The sequence below is a fragment of the Camelus bactrianus genome, chromosome 20 (assembly GCF_048773025.1).
Source record: "Camelus bactrianus isolate YW-2024 breed Bactrian camel chromosome 20, ASM4877302v1, whole genome shotgun sequence".
Taxonomy (NCBI): Eukaryota; Metazoa; Chordata; class Mammalia; order Artiodactyla; family Camelidae; genus Camelus; species Camelus bactrianus.
The window spans coordinates 3,058,897-3,078,829 of NC_133558.1; the positions used below are offsets into that span (position 1 = coordinate 3,058,897).

Sequence of the window (19,933 nt, forward strand, 5' to 3'; positions counted from 1 at the left end):
ATGCAGGCACTTTTATAGCTGTTATGTCTTCTGCATGAATTTCCTCTTTATTGTGAAATATCCAGCCTTATCTCTGGTAATTCTCTTTTTCTCAAAGTCTGTTTTATTTACACTGAAGTACCTATTCTAGCCTTGCTTACCCCCCTTCTCAGTTACCTTTATGTTCTTGTAATTATATGTATTATGTCTACATACATTGAAAACAGCATCATTCAGTGTTAACTTTTTTGCTTTAAATGGTCGTATGCATTCTAAAGGACTTAAGAGGAAAAGAGTCTTCTTTTGTATTTAACTGGCCGTTTATCATTTCTCTTGCTCTTTCGTTCCTGAGGATCCAAGATCCCTTCTGGTACTTTTCCCCTTCAATGTGGAAGACTTCTGCTATCATTTCTGGCAGAACGTGTCTGCTGGTGATGAGTTTTGTAGTGTTCCTTTATCTAAGGACGTCTATTTGCACTTTATCATGAAGGATAGTTTTAGTGAGTACATAATTCTGGATTGATAGATTTTTTTCTCAACAATTTATTGTCTTCTGCCTCTGTGGTTTCTGTAGAACTATGTCAGTCATTGTTCACCTGTATGTAATGTGTTCTCTTTCTCCAGCTACTTTCAAGATTTCTTTCTTTATCTTTGGTCTTCAGCAGTGTGATTTTGATGTGTCTGATTTTGGTGTGTTGTTTTTTTTTTTTAATTTATCTGTTTTTAGGTTCACTGAGCTTGACTATAAATTGATGTCTTTCACCAATTTGGGGAAGTTTGTGGTCATTATTTCTTCAGGTAACTTTTCTGTCTCAGCCACTTCCTCCTCCACTTCTGAAACTCAAATTACATCCATGTTACAGCTTTTGATTTTATCCCAGAAGACCCCAAAGCCCTGCTCACTTTTTCTGTCCCTTCTCTCTGTTTTTCATGCTGGATAATTTCTTTTGATCCATCTCCATGCTCCCTGCTTCTTTCCTCTATCTTATTCACCCTGCTACTTTGGGTGTCAAATATATTTTTTATTTTGGACTTTTTTTTTTAGTATCAAAATTTGTATTTGGTTCTTAATTTTTTCTTGTTTTTTTTTTTCCCCGGAGAATTCCTTAATTTTCATCCCTACCGAGTATGTTTTTTGTTAGTCACTTGTATATCATCTTTGGAAAAGTGTCTGTTCAAGCCCTTTGTCCATTTAAAAAGTTGGATTGTTTGTCTTTTTGTTGTCATACTGTAAGAGGTCTTTGTATATTCTGGATACTAGACCCTCCTCAGATGTATGATTTGTAAACATTTTTTCCAGTTGTGTTGATTTTCTTTTCATTTCCTTGATAATGTTCTTTGATGCACAACATTTTTTAATTATGATGAAGTCTACTATATCTGTTCTTTTTCTTCTCTTGCACCTGCTTTTGGTGTCATATCTAAGACTCTATTGCCAAATCCAAGGTCAAGAAGACTTACCCCTATGTTTTCTTCTGAGAGTTTTGAGGTTTTATACTAAGGTCATTGATCCATTTTGTGGTAATTTTTGTGTATAGTGTGAGGTAGGGTTCCAGCTTCATTCTTCTGCATGTGGACATCCCATTGTTCTAGGACCATTTGTTGAAGAAGCTGTTCCTCCCCCATTAAAAGATCTTGGCACCCACGTCGAAAATTGGTTGACCATCAATGTTTGGGTTTATTTCTGGACTCTTGATTCTGTTGCATTGTTCTGTGTTCCTGTCCTCATGTCCACAGTCTTTTAAATCCTGTAGCTCCGTAGTTAAGGCTTGAAATTGGGATGTGTGAGTCCTCCAACTTTGTTCCTCCTCTCTTCAGTCTTTACTCTTTGCCATAGACATGCTTAAGTCTCCCTAATTAAAAATTTTTTTTCTTAAAATTTTTCTTCATTGAAATTCTTTATTCTGATACTTTAACTGCCCACCTCTGTCTCTGTCTCTGTCTCTCTTTCAGTCCTTTATTCCAGGATCCACCACCCAGCTTAGGAGTTAGGACATTATACAGGGCAAGTCCCCTGTGTGTCCCTCCTGTTAGCGTCTTCCCTTTTCCCCTCCCTCCCGTGAGCAATCACTACTCTGAATTTTGTGTTGTTACCTTGATTTTCATTTAGTTCCGCTATGTGTATTGTAAAACTTTTTGTGCTTTAAGAAATGGAATCACACTGTCCCTCCTCTCCTGACTTCCCATGCAGTGCTGTGACGTCCATCTCTGTTGTCATGTGTAGAGCTTTAGTTCATTCATTTTTCACTGCTTAAATTCTGCTGGGTGAAGATGCCGTAGTTTGTTCATCCATTCTTTCCCGGACGTTTGACTGTTTACAATTTTTTTTTGACTGCTACAAATGCTACTCCTGCACATCTTTGTGCATCTCGTATGTAGAGGGGGAGGGTTTCTCTGCGGTATGTTTTCTTTAGCTGTGGAATTGCTGAGTCAGCACTTCTGAGGATCTTCAGCTTTATTAGATGTCACCAGATTGTTAGATGTCACCAGGTCAAAGCGGCTGGGCCAGTTTACACGGCCTGAGTCTTTGTGTGCAAGTTCTTGTTGCTCCACATGCTCTTCAGTGCTGTCTTTGTTCAATTTATTCTGCCAGTCTGGTGAGTTGAGAAGAGTGCCTGACTGAGCTCTCCTTTGCCTTTAGCAGCCTGCTGTTGAGGTTGGTCAGATTTCTATATATTTATTTGACACATATGGCTTTTCTTTTGCTCATTTTGAGGTGGGGCTCAGTTTTTTGTTTGTCTTTTAATAATGGATTGGTAGGAATTCAACATTTATTTGAAAACTTCTCATCTGTCATTTTTATCTGTTAAAATTGTATTCTCTGGGTTTGTGGCTTTTCTTCTTTTTTTTTTTTTTTAAGTTGCTTTTTCATGAATGGAATATATATATTTCTAACTTGAGTAGCTTTAGGTTTCTTTACATAACATCCTTCTCCCAAAAAGTCACTTCGTCAGGAAATGTGAGTGGGTGTAAGTTGACAAGTTCTGTGAAGATAACCTTCTGCTTGTCAGGCTCGATTCTAGCAGTTTAAGTCTCTGATGTCACTGCTGTATCATCCATATTTTCAGCGTGGGGCATTCGGAACATTTAATGACTTTCCGACATCTCCCCTCTCCGTCCCCGTGCGCTGTCAGGTCTGGTCTTGCCCTCTGCAACAGCTCCTGGTGCCGGGAAGGCATGGTCTGGGGTGCTCCTGTTTGACGCGAAGAGGGAGCTCAGAGCCTGCCTGGGGACTCCAGTTACCCTGTTTGCACAGAATCTGATTCGTTTCCTGGTATATTTTTTAGTTCTTTCTCATCCTGCTTAGAATCCAGGCCATCCCCTCCAGTATTTCTGTCACTGTAGTAAGAGCTGAGGTTTTGGTAACTTGACTCAAGCTGTTGTATGTGCATGTATTTCTGATGTCTTTGCAGCTGTCGTAGTGAGTGTCACGTACTGTCTCGTGGCATCGTCTCTATACACAGGAGACTTCTGGGAAGCAGAGATTCTGTCCTGTGTCTTATTTTCATCATCTAAACTCTTGGATATTTAGCAAACATAAAGCAATATATGTAAAACAGTGAAGAAATTTTCTTTGCCCTGTCGATGTGGCTTAATTTTCCATTTCAGCTGTTTTCCTTTTTCCTGTTGTCTCCGCATTCCTGAAACAGTGACCCCAGTGATGATGATGATGATGATGATGATGATTAATAATAATACAGCCCAAACATTAGCTTTTGACCTTGTGAGCCTGGAGTGGCTTGTGAGCTTCCAAATAAAAGGTGTGGATTAGAGAGAAATGGAAGCTTGGCACGTTTGGGCTGCTGCAAGTGACCGTTTCTTCATCAGAGCCCATCATTGTTCCCAGGCCGTCCGCTCACCCTGTGTCCTCACACTATGGCCCTGACTTTGAAGCACTTTTTGCCTTTTCACTGCGGGAGGAGGAGGGTACTTCTGTGCCCATTTGAATTTTGGCTTGGCCACCTGCCCGCTCTGGCTAAAGGGATATTAGCAGATGAAGGAAAAGAGGCTGCAGAGTCCTTGGCAGTTGGTCGTACCCTCTTTTGCCTCTGCCTCTGTTAGGGGATGAGCGCGCACAGCCTGCTTGTTCTAGAACAGGAAGAAGCATGTGGAGGGGACCTGAACCAACCCTGCAGCCCAGAGCCCAGCCCAGTCTGGACCAGCCAGGCCCCCGGCCCGCAGACCATCGCTGGGCTGCAGACCCTGAGGCTTGGGGCGGTGTGTCCGTCCGCGGTAGCCGGCTGGTGGAACGCACGCTGTGGTCGTCTTACACGGTCTTTCTCAGCTGACCCGGGCCCCCGAGTGTGCTAAAGCATCTCTCCTCCAGTGGCATCGCACAGAATTCACTTCTTTCTGTTCCTCACCGTCTCCCTTTCTAGCTTAGTGAGAAGGATGATTTAAACAGAGCCTGACTGCATCTGCTTCCCTCCCTCCCTGGAGAAGCCGCTGTAAGAGGCTCCCAGGGCTTGGCGGGCGTGGTGCTTGTTTCCCGAGCCAGACAGGGATCAGGGGTGGGATTTATCTGAGAAGTCCTCCTTGTGAGGACTTTTCTGAGACGCTCCTGACCTCCGGAAGACCACGTGTGTGTGTGTGTGCGTGTGTGTGTGCACGTGCGATCACATTCTCAGTATATCCTTTGTAAAGTTTTAGTTCCAGGTGTCTGTCTTTAATCGGTCTCAGGTAGAAAGCTCTGGAATCACTAGAATATAAGCTTCTTGAGAGCAGGCACTGTGTTGGTTCTGATCGCTGTTGTATTCCCAGTTCCTAGAACAATGCCTGGCACATGGTAGACACTCAGTACACATATTATAAATGAGTGACAGGCACACGAGTGAGTGGACCCCTGCTTCCTCGTCCCGCTGTGCACTGTTCTTTCTTCAGGCTCCTTGAAGCAGTAAATGTGGAGGGAAAGCACTCTGGTTCCCCAGGCTGACCCCTGGCCTGTGTGCCCCCAGCTGCTCAGTGCCTAAACACGCCAGAGAGGTTTAATGTTAGTACCATCCACAGGGGGTTGTGCCTTGTTTTATAGCATCACGTGGAAAATTGCGTAACCGCTGAACTTTGCACGTATGGCTGGTTAATCAGGTTTCTTCCCCGTACCCCTTAAATAAACTCTCAGGAACTATGAAAAAAATAAAAAAGGATGCTCATACAATTGAATTTTCTTTAAACTGTTTATGACGCTCTTGCTTCACGGGATCACTGCAGCCTTGCAGGCGGCTAGTGATGAGCTGCTCAGTGGCTCAGTTTCATTTTCTCCCTTGCAAAACGGCTCTTCAGGAGTTTAGGAATTATTTATGGTTCTGTGGGGATAAACACGATCTGCTGAGTTATTTTTCTCAGGGTTCGTTTCTGTATTTTAGGCCGGAAGCAAGGTCTTTGTGAAATGGCCGTGTTGTTTTGTCCGTGGATAAAGTGAAGTAACATCATTAGGCCAAAGTTTACCAGATTCTCACACGGTGTTTTTTAACTGACATTATTCAGGAGCTGGCCACAGACAGCATTTCTCACAGGGTGTGACCTAGAACCTGGGTACTCCTAGGTGCTTCCCAGGAAAAAGAAGATGTGATCTTCTGCTGAGTGTGGAAACTGGTGAGTTGGAAGAGTCCTGTGTCTCTCTTTACCGGAGAGCATCTCTGAGCTCCAGGGCGCCTGGGCCAGGCGCAGAGTGAGCAAGTCCCCCAGACCCACGGGACACAGGATTCCTTTATGAGAAGAGCCATGTCCCTTGGCTGCTGGGGGGGACCGTAAACTGGGAGACAAAAGGAGTGTATTTGCGGCGATAATGACGAAGCATAGTGAGATATCCTTTTTAAATTTTACCCCTAGGGGTGCCTTCAGCGTGAAGGGAAGCAGCTGATATCAGCATACGTAGTTTAGAACATTCATGTAATATTGTAGACTGTTTGTCTACAGAGCCCTGGAGACTGAGGGTTTGTGGGCTTTGAAGGCGCTAGGAAGGGAAAGCTCTCAAAATCCATTACTTGATTCTTCCATTTACTAAATCAGCCTTTCCTCTCTCCGTCCCTTCCTTCAACGAACATTTAAGGAGGAGCTGCGTGGCAGGCGCCATGCGGGGTGCGCAGGTACAGAGGCCACCTCTGCCTGGCCGGGTCGTGAGCCCAGTGGTGGAGCCTGGCAGGCCACGTGCTGTGTCCCGGGTGCAGGGACACAGCTGAAGGGTCACGGTTCCTGGAGAGACAGGGCAAGGCTTCAGGTTCCACGACAGGTGGAGTGAAGGGAGGGCTCTTCCAGACAAGGAGAGCGCTTGTTTCCTGCTCTAGGAACAGCCCTCATAGCCCCGCTCACTTTGTTCCCAGTTGAGACTTTTAAGTGGAGAAATCATGCGATCAGATTTAGTTTTTGTTTTTGTTTTGTTTTGTCAGAGAATTCCAGAGCAGTGAAGAACTGGTGCTGGGAAGACAGGATAGAAGCTGTTAATCCAGATGAGAAGGTGATGCCTGACTTTGAGCAGTGGTAACGGGGAGCGCAGGCGAAGGGAAGGTGGGCTCCAGGGGTGTTCCTGGGGCGACGTGGCCAGCTCTGAAGTGGGGGTCGGGTGGGGCTGAGAGGTGGGCCAGAGGGAGGATTTCAGTGTGATCTCGGCCCAGGGTGCGGCCGAGTGCAGCTTGTGTGACTCGTGACACCACTTCACCGGCTGGAGCGGAGGAGGGTGGAGGTTGCCCCCGGGCCTGGGCCTCTTAGGTCTGAAGTGCCTGTAAAGCACCAGCTAGAGATACCTAGGAGGTGGTTGGAAATACAAGACTGGAAAGTGTGAGAGAGCTTCATACGAGAATTTGGAGTCATCTGTGTTGTTCAAAGTCACGAAATTGAGATGATGTCAAGAGATTATCATGGAGGAGGAAGAGAAAGACCAAGGAATACCAGGTTTCAGAAAAGGACACATCCTCTGGGGTCCCTTCTTCACTGAACTCACTCGTATTTGTTGGCCTAGGGGGAGGTCTCACGTGGTTCAGCTTTCCATTCATTCATTCGTCATTCATTCCTTCACTCACTCAGTATTTGCTGAGCACCCGGTACCACCACGTGGCGATGGAGGTGTGAAGCCGGAGGCGGTCCCTCCCTGGCGGAGCTCGCAGTCCGTGTGCAGTGACCACGTGGCGCTGTGCCTGCCCTGCAGATGGAGCCCGTGGCGCTGCGCGAGCAACAGGATGGGGCTTCAAGTGCCACGTCGGGGGCGGGGGAGTCTTCAGGAAGACCCCCTCATCTGGGGCTCGAAGAAGGAGTGAGAGCCAGCGGTGAAGGGAGTGGGGAAGGGGAAGCCGGTGCTGGGCCAGGAGCTGGCAAACCTGTTCTGGAAGGACCAGATGGTGCACATGTCAGGGTTGGCCGGCCATCTGGTCCCTGCTGCCGTGACTCAAATCTGCTGTTGTTGCGCGGGAACAGCCGCAGACCTCAGCAAACAAACGGTGTGGCCGCGGTCCAGTGAAACTTTACTGATGGCCGCTGAACATCACATGTAATTTTCATGTGTCATGAAACGGTATTCCTCCTTTGATGCTTCTCAACCACTTCAAAATGTAAAATGCAGCCTTAGCCTGCAGGCCAGGCACACACAAGGGGAGTGGGGCCGGACTTGCCTGCAGACGGTCGGGCCAACTCCTGTTCTGGATGAGAGGAACCGCTTGTTCAGAGATCGAGAGGTCAGAGACGGTCCCTGGCTCTTGGAGCATCCTTTTCTGAGCTGATCTCCTTGCATCCAGGATCTCCGGTCCACCCTACAGGCAATTACTGAGGGGGTCTTCCTGGACTGCCTGTCTCATTACGTCTGTGCTTTTTGGAGAAACTTCCAGTGATTCTGCATGAAGGTGGCTGAGATTGTCCCCTCACTTGTCTGCTTTGTTCGCCTCAGCTCCCCTCCAGGGGGGATGTGGGAGAAGTTTTATTCCACTGACACTAACGTCGTGTTTTAGATGTGATCGGAGGTGTTGTCAACGCTTCGGGGCTTTCCAGGTCACTCCTCGTGCCTCTGCATGATGAGTTTGCTTTCCTTCTTAGCTTTTTGCCTATTTCCTGGAAAAGTTACTTTTGGATTAATTTACATATAAAAGTCCAATATTTTTCATCTCGTTTTTATCCTGCCACTTCAGGTAGAGGGAAATAAATGAAAGTCTTCAAATGTTGACTTCTAAGGCTTTATTACCACAGACAGCTTCATTATGTCTGTGGCGATCCAGTGTGCTCTGAAGGAATTAATCCAGCCTCACTTGCAATCTGTATATGTTTACATAGAATGAACAAACATTGCATCGCGTTTCATGAAAATTCAGTTACTCCTGTCTCCAGGAAGTATGTTCTTCTTAGCGTTTAATTCTCAAGTGAGTCAGTATGATGCTCTTTGAACTGTCGTAAGAATTTGGGATTCGGGGCTCACTGCTGCTGTTTATAATCGGGAGAAACGCCTGGTGAAGCCTTCACCCCTGCAGCCCCGATGTTGTATTTGGGGTTGGGGGCAGCATGTGTCTCCGTGGTATCGGGCTGATATGGGCTACTATTCTCGCTAGATTTTTCTTAGAATTAAGTAAAGTGAAGGCTAATGCTGCACATGATTTATATTTTTACCTTGGAATCTACTATATAGAGAATCTATTTGAAATCTCCATGACGGTTATCAACTTGTCAGTTTCTTTCGCAAGACCCTAACCTCCTTGAGGGTAGGAACCCTAGTCAATTCCTCCTTGTCAGCAGCTGCGACATTAAAAACTACTGGAGAAATGCTGAGTGGGGCTTCTGGCGGGCGGAGGTGGGTGCGGGGACGGTGACAGTCTGATTTGGGCTGAGGGCCTGGTTGCTTGGCGTCTCTGAGGAACAGGTGGACTGGGGGTGGCTCAGGATTGGGAGCTGGGACGGGGTCGGGAAGGGAGGGTGCGCATAGGTCAGGGAGCACAGGTTGGGACTGGGGAACCGCTGAGGCTTCTCAACAGTCGTGTTGCGGTCAGGGTGGCACGTGGGTCCGTGCTGACCCGGCCTCTGCCCACCCCCCAGCTCCTGCTCCTGCTGGAGCTCCTCCTGCCCCCAGGGGCTCCCGAGGGCACGTGCGCCCTCCCCAGCACCCCTGCGCTCGCTTGCCAGCCGTGCTGCCGTTTGTTCGGGGCTCGGCCTCCGCTGTGTCGGGGTTTATTTCTCCGTCACCCGCTTCACATACGCCTCCCCTTTAGTATGCGCTCAGTAGAGATTCGTTAGATGCGTGAATGAGTGAATGCAATCTGGCACAAAACCTCCACCTCTGGACTGAAAGGTGGATGGAGGGAGCAGAGACGGGAGGCAGTGAGTCGGCTAGGAGGGTCATGCAGTAGCCTAGAAGAGAAATGTGGGGGCTTGAATTACATCTGCGGCAGCAGAAATTCCAGGGAGGGAATCACTTCTGGAGACTCGAGGAGGTAGAACTGACAGGCCCTGGAGATCAACCGATAAAACGGGTGCTGTGAAGACCCCAGGGACGCAGAAAAGCAAGAACGCACTTGGTCCGCACCTGATCATGTCGCTCCCTGGATGGTTCAGTGGGTGGCGGGGAAGCCATTCTGTGTAGGTTTGATTGAAAATCAGCTTAACTAAGGGTTAACTGTCTTGGTTTGAAAACTTCTATTATAGAAGGTTGGACAACAGAGTAAATCATGGGGCACTTTTTACTTAATTGTTTGATTATTTAGATTTATTCATAACCCAGTCCTACGAAGGCTGCGAGATAGCAACATCTATATAGATACAGATTTATCTGGATGAAACAAAAATCTGGGGAGAAAAGGGAAATGACAAAGCTGGGTGAAGCTTGCAGCAAAGGAATACACATCTATCTGTGTCGCTGGAAGGGGACATACGTTTGGCTCCAGCTGCCCAACGGTAAAGGAAAGAGGGAAGCACGGTTAGTTAATACACTCTACAGTATCTGCAAGGTCTAGGCACGCCCCGCTTTTTCCCCAGAGAAAGCACGATGTTCTTGGCAACGAGGGCTGAGAGAAAATCCTCTCTCCCCCGTGAGGCCCTGTCTTCAACACAATGGGATTTCACAGTGTGTTTCTTACGTCCCTTAGTCTCTTCTTACTAGTGCGATAGGATTTGATTTGCTCTGCTTGACACGCAGCGAAGTTAACTGTGGAAGATCTCAGATCGGCAGATCATTTCCAAATCCCCTTTTCTGTCCTTTGCTCACCGCTCACTTGGTAAGCCCCACCTGCAGCCCCCATTGCAGCCCCCACGTGTGCGGCGTGTCACCAGGTGCCCCGGGGGGTCCCAGAGTGTGTCGGAATTGAGTCCGGAGCTCACCGTCCTGGCGAGCAGTCTGGGTGCAAACCCACGGGCGGTGTGTTAAACGCAGTGGGCGGAGACATGAGGTGAGGTCTCTGAGTTGAGCGGGTGGAGAGGGGCCAGTGCAGGCTGGAGGGGCCGAGGCAGGTTTGAGAAGAAGGAATGACTTGTTTATGATAGCCTCGATAGTTTTATTATTCAGTTTATGCAACCAATTGGAAATTGAGTCATTAGTTGATTCCTTCAACAAGTTGTGAATTTTCGTCAGAAACATTATGTTCCCCCATTTTTGTTGCTGCTGTTGTTGTTGTTGTTTCGTAGAAGTGTGCCTGGCGGTTTTGTGAGTGCCATTTGGGTCACTGAATATGCCGTCCTCCGCTCCACGGACGCCTGGGCGTGATCCTGCTGTCACTCCTCAGCGCTGTGCCAACAGCCTTCCGGCCTAGTTTACATCCTTTTGTTTGAAGTGGTTCATACTGTTCTGAGACATAAACACTTGTTTTGCAAAGGGTGACCTTTTAACAGTCAAGTCTCTGTCGTTACGATCCCTGTATAATCTTTGGCTCCTTGATGCTCTGAGGGTCAAGTCCAAACCCTCCACTGATGCACCTTGCAGGTGGTGCCTGCTGGGCTCTGGTCCTGGCCACCTCTCCGGCCCCACCAAGCCAGTAGCCCGGGCCCTTGGCCTTCCTGCCACAGGCCTCTCAGGTCTTCCTTCCTGCTCCGGCCCTGCACATGCCCTTCCTTCTGCTGGAACCAGCCCAGCCTGGCTGAGGGTCCCATAGGACACACCTGTGCCACCTGCATACGCGTCCATGTACGCGTCCCCACGGCGATGGTGATTGTGTCCCTGATTCCAGCCCCCTGGCCAGACTGTTAAGTGCCGTGAGGACGAAGCGCAGCGTCTCCCAGCCTCTGGTGCAGAGCTGGTGGTCACAGACACTTACTCTGGAGCAGCGGTGTCATTGTGAGTTCCCTTCTCCGGTCTTCATTTAAAACTGTCGTGGTTATCTCCCGTGTGTTGTTTTGTTCCTTACCCTGCAGATGGTTATTTACCAAACAGCTTTTTTGATTTTAAACCTTTGCAGAAGATTCCAAAAAGCCACTCCAAAGAGGACACCAGCCTCTGTTTGTTGCCTTTCAAAATATGTACACTTTTAGTGCCAGGGGAAGGTTTTGAAGCTTGCTGGTCTCTGGGGAGCCGGCGGGGAAGGCCCGACGGGGGGAGTGTTAGTCGAGTAAACGTCTGATGTGGTTTACTGAGCAATTTCAAAGCAGAGTAACGGAGGTAATCTCAGAAGTTCTAAGCGGCGGTGCTATAAACTCACAGAGAGCGTTGCTTTCACTCCACTGACCCGAATCAGGGTGTTTCCTGCCTCCTGCTCCCAGCTGGGTTTTTATTACCTTAATATTTTGTGTCACTGAGGTTCTGAACATTTTCAAAATAAAATTCTTTGGAGATCTATAATCTGCTGGTTTCTGATTTCATTGCTTTTAATTATAGGGCATTGAAAATGCAAAAAACTGGGAGGAACGTGGGACAGTGCAAAGTTTATCCTCCGCACCTGGAGGCCCGAGTAAGCGTTGTGGTTACTGCTCTTTCTCGGCTGACTGTGTGACGCTGGGGGCTCCTTTGACGCCTCCAGGCCTCCGTCTCCTCGTCTGTAACAGGAAGAGATGAAAGATACATTTAAGATTGCTTGTGGTCTCAGCTTTGTTTGTTCATGTAACATATTTATTGCATGCCTACTGTGTGCTCGAGACACAGCCGAGCGCAGACAGGTGTGCTTTCCGGCCCTGCTGCGGCCCGTGTTTAGGGGCGTTGGAAGGTTTAAGCAGGTTTCACCAGGACCGGTTCATTACGGTTCCGTGTGATTAAATGGCCTGGCTAGGGAGTGTGGTCTGAGAGCAGAGAGGCGCTGGGCAGCGGGACCGGAAAGCCAGCTCCATCCCGCCTTGGCTGGTGGACCCCCCTACCCGCCCCACTGGACATTTCTCACAGTGCGGGAAGGAAGGGCCACCAGGGAGGAGCGGATGTTCCTCGTCCCTGTCCCTGTCCCTCCCTGGATGTTCTCCCTCACGGCAGCAGAGTGGGATGGCTGCGGGTGGCTCGCTGGCCTTGGCCTGGGCCCGAGTCTTTCCCGCTGTTGATTCAAATTCCAGACGTGGGGCTCCCAGCGCTCTGGGATGCTCCACTCTCTGCAGGACAAACTACAAAGGCCAGCTTTTCCAGCAAGGCTTCCCTACCCTTCCAGTTACCAAGTCCAAATATTCTGCTCTCCACACAACAGGCCAATAAATTGGGAGGCGGCTTGCTGGGACAAGGAATAATGACTTGAGCCAGCAGACCAAGAGATGGGGGACTAATGTCGTGGAGAACCATCTTCCTCAAGTCAGAATTCAGGCTCCTTTTATAGTAAAAAGGGGAGGGGGTGGGGTTGGTTGTTGCAAACTTCTTGGTGTCAGAATCCTTTGTTCTTGCAGCTGTGCACGTGGGTCAGGTCACGGTGTCCCTGAAAACCAACAGCAGGACAAATGCCGTTTTCTATTCTGCCGCTCTTTATCTCTCTGTGTATGGGACAGTGCTAATACCCTTAAAGGTCAGAGCCTGGAGAACGGGCTGTCCTGTACATTTCAGGCTCTAGGCAACATTCTTTTACAAAAGGCGCAGAACCAGCAGGACCGAGCCCAGGGTTCGAGCTAAAGAAACAGATCCAGCATGGAGCCAGCTTTGTTCTTCCCCGTTACATTCCCACCCCGTGCCCGGGCAGCCCCATCACTGGGCTGTGGTGAGGCTTTCTCACTCATAGCTCCACTTCTCCATCTCCGCCGGCCAGTATCATCCGCCTCCAGGCATGCCGTGTTGTCACATCCTGCGCAACTCCTCCCATGGGACCCCTGGGGACCAGAGCCCCTCCCTCCCTCCCTGAACGCCCAGCCCCCGCTGCACTGTCGTCCCATGGAGGGCAGGGCTGGCTGACGTCTGTTGATCTTCCGCGTCTGACACAGCGCCCCGCGTGTTTCAGACCCACAGAAGTGTCTGTCGAGTGGACTGTTGACTTAGCCTCCTGCGATATTTACCAGAGTTTACCTTCTGCTATTATTTGAGGATTTTTTTTTTAACCTTCTATGTCTGAGCTCCTTGACAGCAGGGCCTGTGTTTGTTTTATTTATTTATTTTTAAATCCCTTGAAGCACCTGGTTCCTGGACTCCATGAATATTTCATGATCCGAAATCGACAGAATTGAATTCTTGGATAGCTGGATTTGAGGGGTGGGGATAAGCATGTGGTTTCCATTCCTGCCTCTCTGGGGAGAAACTGAGTCAAAGAAAAATAGATAGCTGATGAGTTGATTTTTCAGCCAAGGCTGGAAACTGGAGGGTGTAGCTGAGAGCTCAGAAATTAAGCAGAAAAAGAGCATTATGATTTTAAAAGCTTCCAGATCTCTCCCTTACTGTGGAAGTGTTTCCTGCCTTTGCACTCAGACCTGCTACGCAAACTGTGCTTCACTGGCTGAAAAGCTCCCTGATGCTGAATTGGCTTTGCTGTGGCATCAGCGGAGTCCGTGAGTTACAGTGGAGGGGACACAGGGATCGCTCTGCCGTGGCTTCCTTGTGGCTGTTGTGGGTCCCCTGCCCGCGACTCCCCTGTGGGGGCCGCAGCCAGTTCCAGGCACGGCTTGTGCGTCTGCCTCCGCGGCCGAGGCCGCAGGCTCCCTGCCCCTTGGCCCTGGTTTGGCCTGACTCAGCCTTCTGCTCCTGAGGTCTATCTAGGTCCTATGCTTTGTAATCATATCAAGTGAAGGCTGCCCACAGCTGAAGAGGGGTTTGGGCAGGAAGCCCCTGAACCGTGTCTAAAACACTTGTGGCCCTGCCGTGGAGGGAGGCGGGCAGCTGGGCAGGCAGAGCTTCCTCCCGGGGCCTTGAGCACTGCTCTCCGGGTCGGGGAGACTCTCAACTGCTCGGCCGGCCAGACCCGGGCCCACCGAGGTCTACAATGGCACACGAACTCACAAATGCAAAAACCTGGGTGTGACCTGGTTTCCCTGTCTCCCAAATAACCACTAATAATAATGAATCATTAATAGCCTAAAGTCAGGATCTCGTTTTCCAGGTGGAGATGAGGCCCAGCGGCCCTGGACAGTTCGGTAACCCGCCCCGTACCCGCGGGGACACGGAGGCTGCCACCTCCCCCTAGAGCCTGCCGGGGAGGGCACTCGCACCGTTCCCTCCACCCAGTCGAAACGTCGCTTGCTTCTTATTCCTAAGGATGGCAGGGAGTAAAGGATTATTGGTTTCCCTTGATATTTTTCATCTTAACAGTCAACATGGGCAGATTTATAGTGTTCACAAACATGCTGGTGGCAATCTGACTACAGGAAGAATGAAATTTCGCTCAGGCAAGTGCAGATCCATCTGTGGTGCTGAGCAGGGTCTTGCCTGTGTAAGGGGTTCGGCTCTGCCCTGAAGATAGATTTGAGTAGACGATGGGAGTGGTTTTTCTTCTTCTTTTGTTCTCTCAGATGCATTAGATTGAAAATTTAAAAGAATGAAATATATTAACTTGACTGAATGGAGCCTTTGAGCTGGATGTGTTGCTTTGTAAAACTTTTGCGTTGACTCCATCACCCATAACGCTTAACAGAACTGCTAGAAGCCGGTCCGTGAGGACTGCGTATGGAGGGAAATACAACTCCTGAGAGCAGTCAACGGCGCTGCTCCTTGGACCAACACTGCTTCCAAGGAAAACAAATCAGTTTGACATATTTCTGGAAACCATGACTCTTGGATACCTTCAGAAGCAAATTGGAATGTAGGCAATCTAATTAACCTTTAGCTCAAAATGTTGGTGTTTTCACAGCTGTTTTGAGACAGAGACTGTTAGTTATTAGTGCTTGCCTCAAACTTACTTAGATACTTTCTGAAAACCAATTTACGATTTTTTATTTGACCCACTGTAGACTAAAATGTTGCTTTTATATCCGATCTTTTTCTCTCACTGGAGTTAACGTTTTATTTGAGCTGTTTTCCTCTTTTGTGCCCTTGGCCTTTCCTGTTGGGAGTGGCCGTGGGAGGCGCCCAGGTGCTGCCCCTGTGGCTGTGCCCAGAGCAGGCTGTCCCCAGGGCCCGGGGTGGAGGGATGTCCCCCAGATGTGCCCAGAGGGCCCCAGCCTCCGAGTGACAGGGGCAGTCTGTACCACTTCCTTTTTTCTTCCTTTCTTCTTTCGTTTTATTCAAGTTTATTCACTGCACAGTGTAGGGGTCAGAGAGTTCTGCTAGGTTGAGTACAAGCCCCAGCAGTCCCTGGTGCCTCTGCCCCTCCCCATGGCCCTCCCGTTCCCTCCCCCAGAGGCATCTGGGTCCAGCGCTTAGCGCTGGCTCTGAAGTGGCCCTCTGCCTCTAAGTGACCTGCCCATGTTGCTGCTTCCTGATTTCTTTCCATTTGAAACTCTCTTTTGACTATGCGATATGAAATGTAACGACAGCCATTTCTTCTCCACCCAAACAGGTCCCCTGCCAGCCTCCCAAACTCCTCCATAGTCACAGCATAGTTTGGAATATATATATATATATATACGTATTTTATTGAAGTGTAGTCAGTTTACAATGCTGTGTTGGTTTCTGGTGTACAGCACAGTGCTCCAGTCATACATGCACATACGTATATTCGCTCTCGTATTCTTTTTCACTGTAAGTTACTACGAGATATTGAATATAGTTCCCTGCACTCTACAGTATGAACTTGTTGTTTGTTCTATATGTATAATTAGGGTAGGCTGGTGCTCTATGTTAGGTTGTTTTGACTGGCGCAGCGCCATCCACAGGTGAAATATTTAGTAAACTCTGGTTATCTTTTCTCTCCTGCACAGCTTTGTATTTAGTCTTTTCGTTTGCTTACTTTTCTGTATCCTTTTCACTCATGCAAAATCACATCCTGCAAGTTATCTGAACCTACTTTCAATACGTTCCCATCCATCAGGTTCTTTATCTGTTTCATCTTTCCACACTTTCTCCCCAGAGCCTCAGACCAGCTCCTGTCCTCCCATCCGGGCAGGTGTTTCCTACACCTGCTGCTCTGCAGGTGTCTTGCTGTCTGACTCCGTGGTACTCCTGGAAATGTCCTTTGCCTGTTGTTCGTATGGGCTGTACTTACTGCTTCCTGTGTCTTCCTCGTTTGTCGTATTATCTGGGGGTTCAGTTGGAGGAGACCAAAATGACACTAGATATTTTAAACAGAAAGGAATTTCAAATAGAGACGAGGTGCCTTCCAGTTTTTTGGAAGTGGTGGAGGTGTGGGCTGGGGGACGGGCGTCTGGGAATGCCTGGAGCCACACGGCTGCCCTGATCTGTCAGGAAGGCCTCGTCTTCTGCCACATTAGGATGGGACGGACTCGGAGGCCACCCCGGGGGCTGCCCGTTTCAAGGACCTTCTGCAGTAGCTGCCGTCCAAGGATTAGACCCTGTTGCAGCTGCTGTCTCTCGATACCCTGTGAAGCTGATGGCAGCTGGACACTGACCGCTTGTAGAAAAACCCGTTGGTCCCCATGCAGTGCTGACCAGCAGAGAGAGCCAAGCTGCACACAGACGGCCTCCAGCTCCACATCCCAGATCTTAGCTGAGTGTGTCTAGTTGGAGGAGCCTAATGTACTCAAAGAACCCCGTCACCAGGAAGGCTGGGAGGTCGTGGCTGGCTTCCCAGCCTCTGCTGGGCAGAAGGGTACACGGACACGGGCGTGAATGCTGAGTGCCCGCTCACACGCCGCTGCACCGGGGCTCTGGGCGTGTGTGTGTTACTATCTTGTCCCGAAGCACCTTAGGACCCCACGCCTTTCTGAGAGAGGATACCTTGGGTCCCTGCGAGTCAGTTACTCTGTCCTCAGCAGTTACACAGTCAGTCAGGATGTAACTTTTTTTGTGAAAATCTTTTCCTTTTAGGATGTTGAACATGGTTTGATAGATTCCAGCGTTCCACTTTCTTGTTTTCATTTTCAGGTTATTTGTTGCTGGTAAACAGAAATACAACTGGGTTTTGTTCTTTCACCTTGCTGAGCTTGTTATTGTCACAGAAGGCTTCTTGGGCTCCCAGGGCTTTTCAGGAACCTCTTTTTCTCGCTATATTCTGAAACTTCACATTGTATGCCTTGGTCTGGGTCCATCTGATCCATCTTGTTGAGGTGACTTTCCTGTCACCTGTAACAAAACGGACAGAGGAACCCCTGTCTTGAGTTTAGAGGGTTCATTTTGTTGCTTGTCTCTGTAAGGAAAAGTAAAACAGCGCAGGTGTGTTATTACATCTCCGCTGAAAACACCACGGGGAGATTTACAATGGTAATGGATTTGGTGAGACTTTAATAACACAGATCATCTATAGATTCCTTCCTTGTGCCCGTGGCGTAAATACGTAAACAGCATTTGCAAAGGATGGTTGCTTAGGTGTGTGCTATTTTTATGAGCAGATTTGATTTCTTAGAAAACGCTGGATTAAGGCGCACCACACATGCCACTTTTTGTGGCTTCTGTGCACAAAAACTGCTTTACTGATTCCACGTGTTAGAATCGCTCAAGAGCACGTCTCAGCCCCAGACTGCTTCCGTTTTTCACTTGGTTTCCGTTATGGCTCTCCTCCTTCCCCTCCCCCCAGTAATCTCCAGTTGAAGAAGGCCTTGTTAAATGGAAGGAACAGAGAAGTCTTCACTGAGGAACGCCATCATGGTGACGTATTGAGGTGAAGGAGGTTTTGTCAGGCGGCCCCTGGCGGGGATTCCTAGGACCCGGGAAGTGGTCCAGGATTCAGTCTCTGACCTTCAGCATCCACACCCGGTGGCTGTTCTCCGTCTTTCTCTGAAGGCTTGTGATAGTAGACCAGGCTGGACGTGTCTCTTGGAGGCTGATTTTAGTGACCATTATTCCTCTGTGCATTCATCAGTTTATTAACCAGTTTAATAATTGATTCAGTGACACTTCCTGAGGACCTGCGGTGCTGTTTCGTAGAGACGTGAAGAAACGCGAGCCCCGCTCGGGGCAGAACTCCACCTGGGAGGAGACAGAAGCGGTTCTTGCGCGGCCGCCCCGCCGAGCTTGAGAAGGGGCTGTGGCCCAGCGGAGCAGCGGCGCCGTGTGTGCAGGCCCCTCCCCCTGCAGACGCGGTCAAGACCTTGCCCGTTTCTCAGGCCCATGGCTTCAAGTCCACTGGGGCAGTCTGCGTGGAGTCCCCGGGCGTCTCAGACTGACTGCCAGCTCAGCCCAGAATCTTTCTCATCATCTGAGGTGGATTGGGGTAGAAACGGCCTCCTCTGTCAGGCTTTCTAGACCCCCCCCCCCCAGATTGTCTGGTCACTTAGTCCCTTCTCCATTTCCACCCCCCATCCTTTATTTAATTGTCATTGATGAGAACATTCCTTAATGGCACTCGGCGCGTCCTCAACCTACCGGAGGTCTGCTTCCCTCTGTGATTCACAAGCTCTTACAGTCCCGGGGCCAGATCAGGATTGTCAAGTCGCCGTGAAACCAGAAGCAGGGCCAGCCCATCCCTTAGCTTCTTACAGTGTTGAAAATTTTCAAAAACTACAGCCACCCCAAGTCAAAGAAAAATACCTCTTAACGTAGACAAAACAAAACAACAGAACCCCCGACACCCTCCCCGAACCCCCACAACGAGGTTTTAGAGGCGTCGGTGACCTCATCGTGTGTCTACACGATTGAGTCTGAGGAAACCGAGGAAAACCGAGTGGCCGTCTTTCCGTGAAGAAGACGCCACATCCTGTCCGGAGTCCTCGAGGGCACAGGAGGAGGAGCCACGCAGACTGCGGCACGCGGCGTGGGCCAGGCGCGGGGGCGGCCGGGCCCGCGGGGAGCAGCGGGGGCCGAGCTGCGTCCCTGCGCGGGAGTGAGCAGACGGCCTTGTCCTGGGGGCCCTGTTTTAAACGTAGCCGTCCTGAAAGGAACGGTCTTTGGAACATCTTCTGGCAAGACAGTTGTAACCCCAGGTATCTCTCAACTCTGTTTATTTAAAAGCAAAAAGAGGTGGAAAAAAATCCAGATTTTACGACTTAACATTTTGGAAGCTGTGTTAGGATGGAAATTGGACATAAGTTCTTCATCTTCCGTGACTGTTGGTTAGATCTCTGCCGTGCTGGCTCCAGACTCCATCCCTGTGACCTTATGAGCTTTTTAAAGCCCTGTGGTCTTTCCACTTTGTGTTTCATTCGCATGAACTCCGCACAGATAGACACACCTCTGCTTCTCCAGCCAGTGGGACCTTCTAGAGCCATTCCAGCAGAAATGCTCCTGTGAAAACCAGTCCATCAGTCTTTTGCATTTTTTGGAAGTTATTTGACAAGCACTCGGAGATACCTCTTTTCTCTCATATTGGAAGTTTTTTGGTATAAGCATCATTAACATTTTTACTTTTTCAGTTCTAACTTAAATGTCATAAAGACCAGACCTCTCACAGTCAGTCTTCAGTGACGTATTCTTTGGTGATCTGCTGTCTCAGTCTCCTTTGCTTGAGCCTCTTCCTTTGCCAACTGTTTAAAGTGTAGGTTTCCGGTCCTGACAGGCTTATTTTTTGCCCCACGTTTTTTGCTACCTATGCTAGCTGAGCAATCTGATTTTTTCTGGTAGCTTCCACCTTCCCCTCTGGAGGCATCTAGCAAATCACTTAACCTCTTCGTGGCTGGGTCTTCC

At 49.1% G+C, this 19,933-nt stretch overlaps 1 protein-coding gene and 1 long non-coding RNA gene across 7 annotated transcripts in view; both read left to right on the forward strand.

The window, feature by feature from the left end:
• Positions 1-19,933, forward strand: part of FARS2 (phenylalanyl-tRNA synthetase 2, mitochondrial) — a 247,342-nt gene that overhangs the window by 25,932 nt on the left and 201,477 nt on the right. The gene's annotated exons all lie outside the window — the stretch shown is intronic.
• The window catches only part of LOC141574189 (uncharacterized), a 73,737-nt gene continuing 59,297 nt past the window's right edge, over positions 5,494-19,933 (forward strand). The window contains exons 1-2 of the long non-coding RNA XR_012500925.1: positions 5,494-5,571; positions 6,366-6,433. This is a non-coding gene — a long non-coding RNA (uncharacterized LOC141574189). The remainder of the gene's footprint in view (positions 5,572-6,365; positions 6,434-19,933) is intronic.